The following is an 11,599-nucleotide window of genomic DNA, read 5'->3' on the forward strand; positions in this document are numbered from 1 at the left end:
CAATTTTAATGAAACAATCAAAACAAACATTATTTTGGGATAATAATACAATACAATACATTGGGTAACAACCATTCAAACAAGCTGTAACACATGCATTTTTTTCTTTATTACAATTTGAACTTTGATTTCACGGTCTATACATTTGTTTACCCTTTATATCAACACATGATGGTATTGCTCAAACAAAGAAAAGAATCAAACTAAATGAAGCAAGTACAGATGTAGTTAAGGATTTATGGATTCATCCAAACTCAATGGTCAAACTTTGTATATGTATTTAGAAAATTCACTTAATAAATATAAATAATAAAGTTTGAATGCCAATATATCAAATAATTTGTGGTTAAATTTTGAACTCAAATCTATAATATTTAAATTTTGGATCGCCTGTGAAACAAAGATGTTTTGTTGATTCATTAATGGATACTGGGAGGAGTAGATTGATAAGAGAGAATGTGGAGAATGCTCGTTCGCTACCAAAGCCAGCTATGTATATTGAACAACTATGGTGCATCATAGCGTGGCTGATTGCTTTTTTAATCTGATCATATGGCCACATATTTAATTAGGTGCTAGGCTACTCTCAATTCTTTGGTGGGTGAGATGAATAGAATATATATGGATTAGCTCATAGTATTTTAAAGTTCAAGTTTATCTAATTAATTTGCTACTCAAGCCATGGTCTCCTACTGTCATTAGTCAGTAAGTTTTGATATTTGAAATTTCTTGGTCGGTCTTTGTCTTTTTTTTTCCGGGAGATGGACAGGAATAGCCCCGCAAGGGGCTGTTCTTAGCTGAATGTCCCTAAAATTGGTGGTATTTAAAAAAATAGCGTCCGAATTGGCACACGGCTCTTCATGGGGTTTCTCTGTCGGATTTAAATTATTCATCGCAGTCTACCTGATTATCATACATTTGCTCTTCACGATTTCCCTGCCGAATTGGTAGAATTGATGCTCTTATTACTTTACCTACTGTTATGTTTCATCAAAATCTACTTGATTGTAATATTTTTGCTCTTCAGGAATTTCTCTACCGAATTGGTATAGAGTTGATGCTATATTTACTCTAGTTATCTATTAATTTGTTCTTCGAAGTTTACCCGATTAACATTTTTTTGGTTTGTCTTAGCAAAGTATTCTTCGAATTTGCAACCTCAATTTCGATCAAACCATCCCAGATCTGTTTCAAATGATCACAAATTTGAAAGAAAACTTTCAAATGCCAACACAAATAATCACCAATCACCAATTTAGTCAAATTATGCCAAAAAAAAGACTCAATTTATCTTCTTCAATACTTTCTAAGGTCCAATACACGAGTTTTAATATTTTTACAGTAAATTATCAAAATCTATGTTTGAACCAAAAATTTAAGTATAGATTATCAACATTCAAAACTATTGTAATAATAATCGATCACTAACTTTTATTTTTCACCCGCAAACAAGATTCAAACTCTAAAAAAATAAAAAATTATGGTGTTCACGTCAAAAGCGGGGAGATTTTACTAAGACCAGTCAAAACAAGGATAATCCATCAAGACCAGTCCCTTTAAGGGACATGCGTGCAAATTTTCAATTTTTCCTTTTGGTTTACATTGGGCTCCTTGATGAGGAAAAAACAATGAAGAATTAACTTAGCCGCTCAATGAACCACTAAAACTAAAAATAGGCGGTATATGTATGATATATGTATAATCCATATATAATATGTGTATAATTGTTTGTGTATGTATAATTCACACACACACATATATAAAATAGTATATATATACACATACACACATACACATACATACACATATACATAGGCTAAAAAAGTTAACAGTGAATCCATCCGGCTATTTGGGTAAAGATCCCAAAAACAATGGGGCTCCGTCGTTGGGCCAAACGAAATTCTAGACTCTAATGCTAGGACTTGAAAATTTGTTTTGTATTAATCACGAGTTATTATTTTGTCAAGGTTGATAGTAGATTTACTACAAAATTTAAGATTTTAATGTCATCTTTCAAACGTTACTTTATACTTGTGTACGAGTAAAATCGGGAGCAAAGTTTTTCCCGATTCCCCTGTAAGGAAACAAGAGGTAAGCATGAATCGACGCGACTACAAGCAAGGCCGAAGGACCCCTTGTATCGGAACCTGGGAGGAGTGGACGATGTATCTGGGATCGGGCACGGTAAAATAATGGACCCAGACCAAGTAAAGTTTCTAGACCACGAAAAATGTGGGGAACAGTTATGCATGACAAGTAGGGAGCCGTAATATTCGTCCTCAACCAGATATTATGGAGGGAATCCCGTCCGATATCAACTACGAATCGATATTTATCGAAAGAATTTTTTTTTACCTTATTTAGACTTGTAATTAGGACTGAAATTCTCCTATTATATAAAGAAAAAAGTTTTTTTTTTTATTTGGACACATTGTTAATACGCAAATCAAAGCAATAAAAGTTCATTTGTATCTTCTAGCTTTTATTCAAAGTGTTCTTTAGTTATTCTCTTCTTCACTCATAACCGAGCTTATATCGAGGGTCTGATCGAGGTCGAATTTCACTATTCAATCTAAGATCAGGCTTGATAATCATATTACAATTGGTTTGATTTTTCATTTTATCTTTAATTTAATTACATGTGGTCCTTAGAGCATTCGTATTGAATTAAATCATATATCCTTTAAACTGCGTATAAATTTGATTGTTACTCATTTTTTAAGGGTAAACAATTTGACATCCACCGTATGGGAAAAAGATAGTAGTGGTGACTTGATATAAATCTCTATAACACACCCAATATTACGATTGTTCTTTGAAGTTTTGATTCTATGTTAGTCCAAGGATGTCAAATTCTCGGTCTGCCCACTTGAACATTGACGCTGAGTTAGGACACCACGACAAAAACAATAACGTGATACCTAGCAATGATGTGCCCCCTGTTGATCCCAATTGTGCCCAACCGCCGACCCGATCAATGCTAACTCACAGGTTGCCATCAACATCAATCAGCAAACTGACATGAAAACGGCATTCGCGGGGCACCTCGACCATCAACTCGAGAAGCACCCGAAAGCCAAGGTGATGGTGTGAGCCTGCGGCTAATATTCGAGATGTTGCAAGCTAAGAAAACAGTAATAGCACAGTTACACAACCAGAGTCACGCCCCTAACAGGGTCGAGCCTGAACATACCATGAAAAATACTCTAAGGGATGAACAAGTTGCCGTGGAACCGGGGGAATTCGGGCCCGGGGAAACTTCCGTGGTAATGAAGATGATCGAAGCATTGAGAAAATGGGTGGAGTCAGCCGAGAAAAGTTAGGGGCAACTGACAGGAAGGTGGAAACTTATAACTCCAGGGTTGATCAGATCTCTGGAGCACCGCCGATATTGAAGGACCGGACTCCAAAATGTTCATTCAGAAGCCCTTACACCCGAGCGCGATACTGAAGCTGATACCGGTGAGGTTTCGAGTGCCCAACACCCCAAGTATAATGGGACCATAGATCCAAATGAGAATGTAACCTCCTATATATGTGCAATCAAAGGGAATGACTTGGAAGACAATGAAATTGAATTGGTGTTGCTGAAAATATTTGGAGAAACCTTGTCTAAGGGAGCAATGATATAGTATCACAACTTGCTTCCAAATTCTATTGACTCATTTTCTATGCTTTCAGATGATTTTATAAAGGCCCATGCCGGCTCCATCAAGGACGAGACGAGGAAGTCATTCCTTTTCAAGGTCAAACAGCGGGATAACGAGATGCTTAGGGAGTTTGTGTCGAGGTTCTAGATGGAACAGATGGATCTGCCTCGATCCTGGATAATTGGTTCGTTCGGGCATTTACTCAAGGGCTCAACCCTCGAACTTCCGTGGCTTCTCCGCAACTAAAACAAAACTTGGTAGAGTACCCAGTGGTCACTTGGGCCGACGTCCAGAACATGTATCAATCGAAGATCAGAGTTGGGGACGACCAACTCGGGGCCCCTTCGGGGTATGTTTACCCCATCAAAACCGATGACATGTCTAAGAGAATCATCAATCAGGAGTCAAAGTTGATCGGAGATTGATACTTGCCATACAACGCGGATCGGAGGGGAGACAGATCTTGATGCCACCCGAGAAGGAACGATAAGAGAAATGATCAAAGATCGAGCATTCGGGGCCTGATGAGTAAGAGTGGGTATGGCAGGTCGCTCATGAGTAGGGAAGCACCGAGATTGTCGGAGTATAATTTCAACATAGACGCTGTAAGTATAGTGTTGGCCATAGGACGTATCAAAGAGACCAAGTGGCGGAGATCACTGTAGTCCGATCCCACCCAGAGAGATCTTAGCTTGATGTGTAAATACCATAATACTCACAGTCATAGGACCTAACATAGTCGAAAATTAAGAGAAAAAGTAGCTCGATTGTTCAACCATGGATACATTCGAGAATTCCAAAGCAAGCGAGCCAAAAACCACTTTAGAAACAGGGACGCCAGCAAACAGGTCGAACAAGAGGACCCCCAGCAAGTGATCAACATGATCATTGGGCGAGTGAATGTCCCCCAAGGGCCAATGATAAAATGCACCAAAGTTTCTATCACGAGGGAAAAACGTACCCGGGATTACGCCCCGAAAAGAGCAATCTCATACTGTGAAAAAAATGCCGAGGGCATCATCTAACCTCATAAGATGCACTGGTAATATCTGTACTTATCAATAATTCTCAGGTTAAACATGTGTTGATTGATCTAGGTAGCTCAGCCAATATCATCCGATGTAGGGTCATAGAGCAATTGGGATTGTTAGACCAAATCATACCAGCAGTACGAGTATTGAACGGGTTCAACATGGCGTGCGAGACCATGAAGGGTGAGATAACTTTAACAGTAAACACTATCGGGACCACCCAAGAAACAAAGTTCTACTTTATCGAAGGGGATATGAGATACAACGCCTTGTTCGGAAGGCCATGGGTTCACAACATGAGAGAGATGCCTTCGACCTTACATCAGGCATTGAAATTCCCCACTCCGGGGGGAGTCAAAACAGTCTATAGGGAACAGCTGGCCGTAAATGAGATGTTCGTTGTCGATGAAGTAACCCCGGTCCCCACGATTTTGACATCAAAAAGTAGGGACTGGCCTAAGAAAAAGAATCCAAATACCAATCAACGTTCCCGACCTCATTCGGGCTGAAACAACAGGAGAAGCACATTGCAGACGAAGAGGATGACTACGACATCTCGAGATCCTTTATAGCACCCAATGATACCGATGCCACCAACTCGACGATCGATGAATTGGAGCAGGTTATACTGATCGATCACCTACTGGATCGAAATATATACCCAGGCACAAGATTAACCCCCGAGTTCTAAAAAAACTTATTGATTTTTTGAAAACTAATGATGATTATTTCGCCTGGTCCCATCTAGACATTACAAGGATCCTACTATAGATGACAACTCATAAATTGAGCTTGGATCCAAAGTTCCATCCGGTCAAGCAGAGGGGAAGGACATAGTCCGAGATCAAACACACATTCATCAAGGATGAGGTACCTAAACTTCGGAAAATAGGTTCCATATGGGAAGTTAAATATCAAGATTGGTTAGCTTACATAGTAGTCGTGCCCCAAAAAGGAAAGAAAATTAGGATGTGTGTAGATTATAAGGATCTAAACAATGCGTATCCGAAGAACCTTTCCCTTTGCCTAACATCGATCGAATGATCGACGCAATCGCTGGACACAAGATACTGAGTTTTCTCGATGCTTATACTAGGTACAACCAAATTCGGATGGACCCGGGCAATCAAGAAAAGACTTCTTTCAGAACCAAATTCTGTACCTACTGTTATAACGTAATGTCATTCTGACTAAAGAACGTTGGTGCCATATACCAACACCTAGTTAATCGAATGTTCGAAGAACAAATAGGAAAATCAATGAAAATTTATATTGACGACATGTTGGTTAAGTCTATCCGAGTAGAGGACTATTTAGAACATTTGCAAGAAAACTTTGACATATAGAAGAAGTACAACATGAAGCTAAACCCGAAAAAGTGTGTATTCGGAGTCAGCTCGGGCAAGTTTCTCGGGTTCATGGTATATAACCGGGGAATAGAGATCAACCCAAACAAAATAAAGGTCATAGAAGACATCACCATAGTCGACAACATTAAAGCAGTATAAAGACTGATCGGGCAGATAGTTACATTGGGACGATTCATTTCGAGATCGTCAGACAAGAGCCATCGGTTCTTCTCACTATTTAAAAAGAAGAACAACTTCTCTTGGACCCCGGAGTGCCAACAATATTTAGAAGAACTCAAGCGATACCTATCAAGCCCCCCCTTGCTGCACACTCCAAAGGTGGAGGAACTATTGTACCTCTACTTGGCGGTTTCCGAGGTGGCGGTAAGTGGTGTCCTGGTCCAGAAAGAAGAAGGTACACAATTTCCTATTTATTATGTTAGTAGAACCCTAGGCGACACCGAAACAAGGTATTCTCACCGAGAAAAATTAGCGCTCGCCTTACTAAGTGCTTCTAGGAAATTGAAACAGTACTTTCTATGCCACTCCATATGTGTCGTGACCTCTTACCCACTGCGGAATGTCATGCATAAGCCCGAGATCTCAGGCCAGTTGACCTAATGGGCCGTAGAAAGTAGTGGGTATGATGTAAAGTACAAACCCCAGACCGCTATAAAATCTTAGATTTTGGTAGACTTTGTGGTTAGCTTTACATCGGCCTTGGTACCTGAGGTCGAAAAAGAAATAATGCTCACTTTGGGGATTAGCTAGGGGGTTTGGACCCTATTCTTGGATGGTTCCTCCAACACGAAGGGGTCCGGGCTCGATATTATGTTGAAACCACCTATGGGTAACATAAATAGGCAATCTATTAGAACTATGAAATTGACTAACAAGGAAGCCGAGTATGAGTCTATGATTGCAGGTCTAGAACTTGCTAAGAGTCCAGGGGCCGAAGTGATCGAGGCCAAATGCGACTCCCTCTTTGTCGTAAATCAAGTCAATGGGACATTCGAAGTGAAAAAGGAACGAATGTGGAGGTACTTGGATAAGTTGCAGTTGACCTTACACTAATTCAAGGAATGGACTTTACAACACATACCTCGGGATCAAAATAGCGAGGCCGATGCACTGGCCAACTTGGGGTCATCCGTCGACTCCGATGAAATCGACTCGGGGACAGTGGTACAACTGATGAACTCGGTGGTAGAAGAAGGTCACGCCGAGGTAAACTCAACAAGCTTGACTTGGGATTGGAGAAACAAATACATAGACTACCTGAAGATAGGAAAATTGCCATCGGATCCCTAGAAGTCGAGAGCCCTGCGCACAAAAGCTGCCAGGTTCAGCTTGGTCAAGAGGAAATTATTTAGAAGATCCTTTTTTGGCCAATTAGTTAGGTGCTTGAGTTCGGGGGAGACGGACTAAGCTACGAGAGAGGTCCACGAGGGCACTTGTGGGAACCACTAGGAAGTAAAATCCCTGGTAGGGAAGTTAATCATAGCCGATTACTACTGGAACGAGAAGGAGTAAGATGCGAAAAACTTCATAGAAAAATGAAACGAGTGTCAAAGACATGCCCCAATGATTTATCAACCGGGATAAATGCTTCACCCGGTTCTATCGCCATGTCCATTTATGAAATGGGGGATGGACATCGTCAGTCCCCTGCCATGGGCCTATGGTATAGCCCAATACATACCACTCATGATATATTATTTCTCCAACTAGGTCGAAGATCAAGTGTTTGAGAAGGTTCATGAGAAGGAGGCCATCGACTTTATTTGGGATCACATAATATGCCGATTTGGGATACCAGTCGAGATTGTTTGCGACAAAGGAAATCAATTCGTTAAATGCAAAGTAAGTAAGTTTCTCGAGGACTACAAAATCAAAAATATACTTTCAACACCTTACCACCCTAGTGGGAACGGACAAGAGGAGCCACCGAACAACACAATACTCTAAAACTTGAAAAAGAGGCTGACTGATTCGAAGTGAAAGTGGAAAGAAATTTTGCCTGAAATTTTGTAGGCATATCGAACTACTTCGAAGTCGAGTACCGGAGCAACCCTGTTCTCTCTCGTCTACAATGTAGAAGCCTTAATCCCGGTCGAGGTAGGGGAACCGAGCCTAAGGATCCAATATGCCACTGAAATGTCAAACGGCATGGCTATGACCACGAGTTTGGACTTGTCGGATGAAAGACGAGAAACAGCTCTAGTCCGGTTGGCTGCCAAAAAGTAGCGAGTAGGGAGGTACTACAATTGAAAATCTAACCTTCGACATTTCCAAGTCGGGAACTTAGTGTTAGGGAAAGTAATGCTACATACCAAGAATCTAAACAATGGGAAACTAGGCCCAAACTAGGAAGGACTGTATAGAAATGCCCTAATAATAGGGAAAGGTTCATATAAACTCGAGTGGGGAAACGATTTACAACTACCAAACAACTGGAATGTGGCACACTTAAAGAAGTACTAATGCTAAGGTGCGAGCACAATTCCCTTTTTAAAATTTGTTATACTATGGACTAACTTATGCAGGTACTCGGCCGAGGGCAAATGTGACAGTTAGGTATAGAAGCACGTGTTTTACTCTTTTTCCCTTAGACCAATTTTTCCCAAAGTAGGTTTTATGGAAAGGGTTTTTAATGAGGCAATAGTAAAATGTGTTACCTTAGTTTCGAAGGCCGGCCTAAAAATGGAGTTGTTGGTCCCCTATAATGGACCGACAATATTTGAGCCCTCACGAGTTCGGTCTCAAATACTGAGGTCCATTACACCCTAAGTTAGGATCCTTAGAAGATGTTATTGTTTAATACAAAAAGCCAAGGCTTGATGATTAGGATTCGTTGTAATGGTCAAACGGTCAGACGAACCGTACCCATATAGCCCACTTTTTCCATGGCATAAAGCTTATGCACCCTCGATTATGTACTCCACATGCAAAGAAATGAAAGAAATTTGCCCTCTATATATTATCAGTATGCATTTTGCACCATCAATACATTCATTGAGTTACTTAGAACAAATAATGGATCTTAAATCCTAGAGCCTATAGGCCACCCTGACTTGGAGACTATCGTCCGATAAAAGGATAGGATGGCCTAGGCTATCAAATCCTAGAGGAACCGAGTCTATTAAGCAGGGCTTAAACATGAAAGACTATGGAAAACGTAAAATGGCTTGGAGACGTCTAAGTCCGTACTCAGAAAGTAAGGCCCTTACATATGATTAAAACATATTAAAAGGTTACCCTTGGCAAAATACCATCGTGTTTGACTAAAACACTCAAGTATCTTAAATGTCTTCATTTTTAATTGAGAAGTTGAAGACTAAACAACTCAGAGTTAACATCGAAGTCAGGGCTCATTTGGGCTTCCAGAGGACGGGTACTCTATATTGTGTCCAATTCTATCCTAAGACATTAATGACGATCTTCAAATAAAAAATTGCAAAAAAATGTTGAAAAATAAAAGATACAGTGTTGCCGAAGGGAAATTTTTATTTATAACAAAAAACAATACTTATAAAGGCATAATAAAACAACCTCAAAATGAACAAAAAAGAAATATACAAAAGGAACCAAAAAAAGGTAAGGCATCTCCGCCTAATATTCACTAGAGCCCGACTCAGCACCGGAAACTTCGAGCTCATATAGCTCTTTTGCCTCGCCCTCAAGCCTCTTGGCTTTTTCAATCTCGGCTGATAGGTCAAACCCCCGAGCATGAATCTCCTGGAGGGTCTCCTCCGGAATAACCCCTTTACATACTCGACCTTTGTTATTAAGCGAGCCTCGATTATTTCTACATCGGTCTTGTATTGGACCAGCATCTCCTGGACCTCGGAGGAATCAATCGAAGCCACCTCCAACTTGGACTTTAGAGCGGTATACTCCCGACCGAGGTCGTCCCATTCTAAAACGACCGAACCTAGTTGAGCTCGGAGCTCATATTTAGCCGAGACCATTGTCAGTCATTTCCTGCATCACCCGGAGCTGGTCCTTGGCCAATGCTAACTCTTCTTTGGTGGCCTCCTTTTCCGAGGCCAGTAGGTCCATCATGCTCCTCAGCATCTCGGCAGAAGCTTTGTGCTCATTCATCTCGGCCAGGAGCTGGTCAATCAGGTTTACCTTCTCCTGGACCTGCGAGGTCGCGTCGTTAGCTACTACGATAAACCAGTTCGGCATGCTACCATTTTACAGACAAAGCCTCTCTTCGAACTTTTTCCAGCTCGGCCTGGAGAATGGGGAGATCCTTGCGGGCCTTGTCTTTTTTCTCACTAAGAGCCTTGTACATATCCTTCTACTAGACTTGCTCTTTGAGATCAAATTTTAACTAGCTGACTTCCATCCGAGACCGATGGAAGCTTTCATGATGGAGCACAGCCTGAGAAAAAAATTGATAAGATAATGAAAAGACGTTAAGGTTAAATAAACTACACGAAGGACACAAAGGAAGGGAAACATACCCAGTTCAGTGCATATTGTGCCTCGTTGAAGAGGCCTACTGCGCTCACTTCGTTCATCCTCGCCTTATCCTCTTTATTCACCAAACAATGAAGATCGCTGGCCACTCCAAATGGTCCGGACGACACCCGGGTATCAGCCTGGATTGTAAATATTACCATTCTTTTGCACTTGGGATCTACACTCGGAGTAGGGAATTGCTTTACTATCTTCAGTCTCGAGCTTGGCCCACCTGCTTCTAAAGGCACGTCTTTTTTCGGTATCTCCAAGTGACCAAACCCGGAATAATACTTGAATGCACCGATGTCCACACCCTCAAAGAGCAGGTTGAGGGCCTCGTCCGTAGTCTCGAATGCCTCGTTGGGCCTCTCTTTGACGACTCGAGCCTCATCAAATAGAGACTCCGTATGAGACGACGACTCCGTAATATCAATAACACTAGTGGCTTCTCTCAAAGCATGAGTAGCCTCCCGGGAGGATACAACCACCAGTTTTCCCTCAGGTTCCGGAGCCATGGAGGGGTCGACCTCTCAGTCACTCCCCTCGGTCGCCACCCGCTCTTCTTCATCGACAGTTGGCCCGTGGGCGACGAACTCTAGGTCATCATCCTCAGGATAATCCATGAGCCAGAAAAAGGAGTTTGGGCCCGGTACCCTGGCCCGGTGTTAAACCCCATGTTTTCGTACGTGAAAATATGCCATAAGTGAATTGATGAAAACTTGAGAATGAGATGTTACATCCCATACTTTCGTATGTTAAAGTTTCGTCATAAGTTAATCGACGTAAGTTCAGAAATGAAATTATTTTGAGATTATAAGCATTATACTATTTCAAACAAGTGATGAGTAAATTCATGAAGGTGAGGGGGAAAGCAAGTCAAAGAAAATAAATTTTCGTCCCAGTTTGACATGTTGGGATAAAATACGGTCCGAGCTAAAATACTCCGTATTTATGGACTAGTGCCATACAAGGTACCACATGAACATGATAGTAAGGTGTATAAGGTATGCGAGAAGTGAGTAATATTTTAAGTAAGTGGAAATAATTCTTAATTATGTGGGTAATTGATTAATTATTGGATAATGGGATATTACCTACT

The sequence above is a fragment of the Nicotiana sylvestris genome, chromosome 2 (assembly GCF_000393655.2).
Source record: "Nicotiana sylvestris chromosome 2, ASM39365v2, whole genome shotgun sequence".
Classification (NCBI taxonomy): Eukaryota; Viridiplantae; Streptophyta; class Magnoliopsida; order Solanales; family Solanaceae; genus Nicotiana; species Nicotiana sylvestris.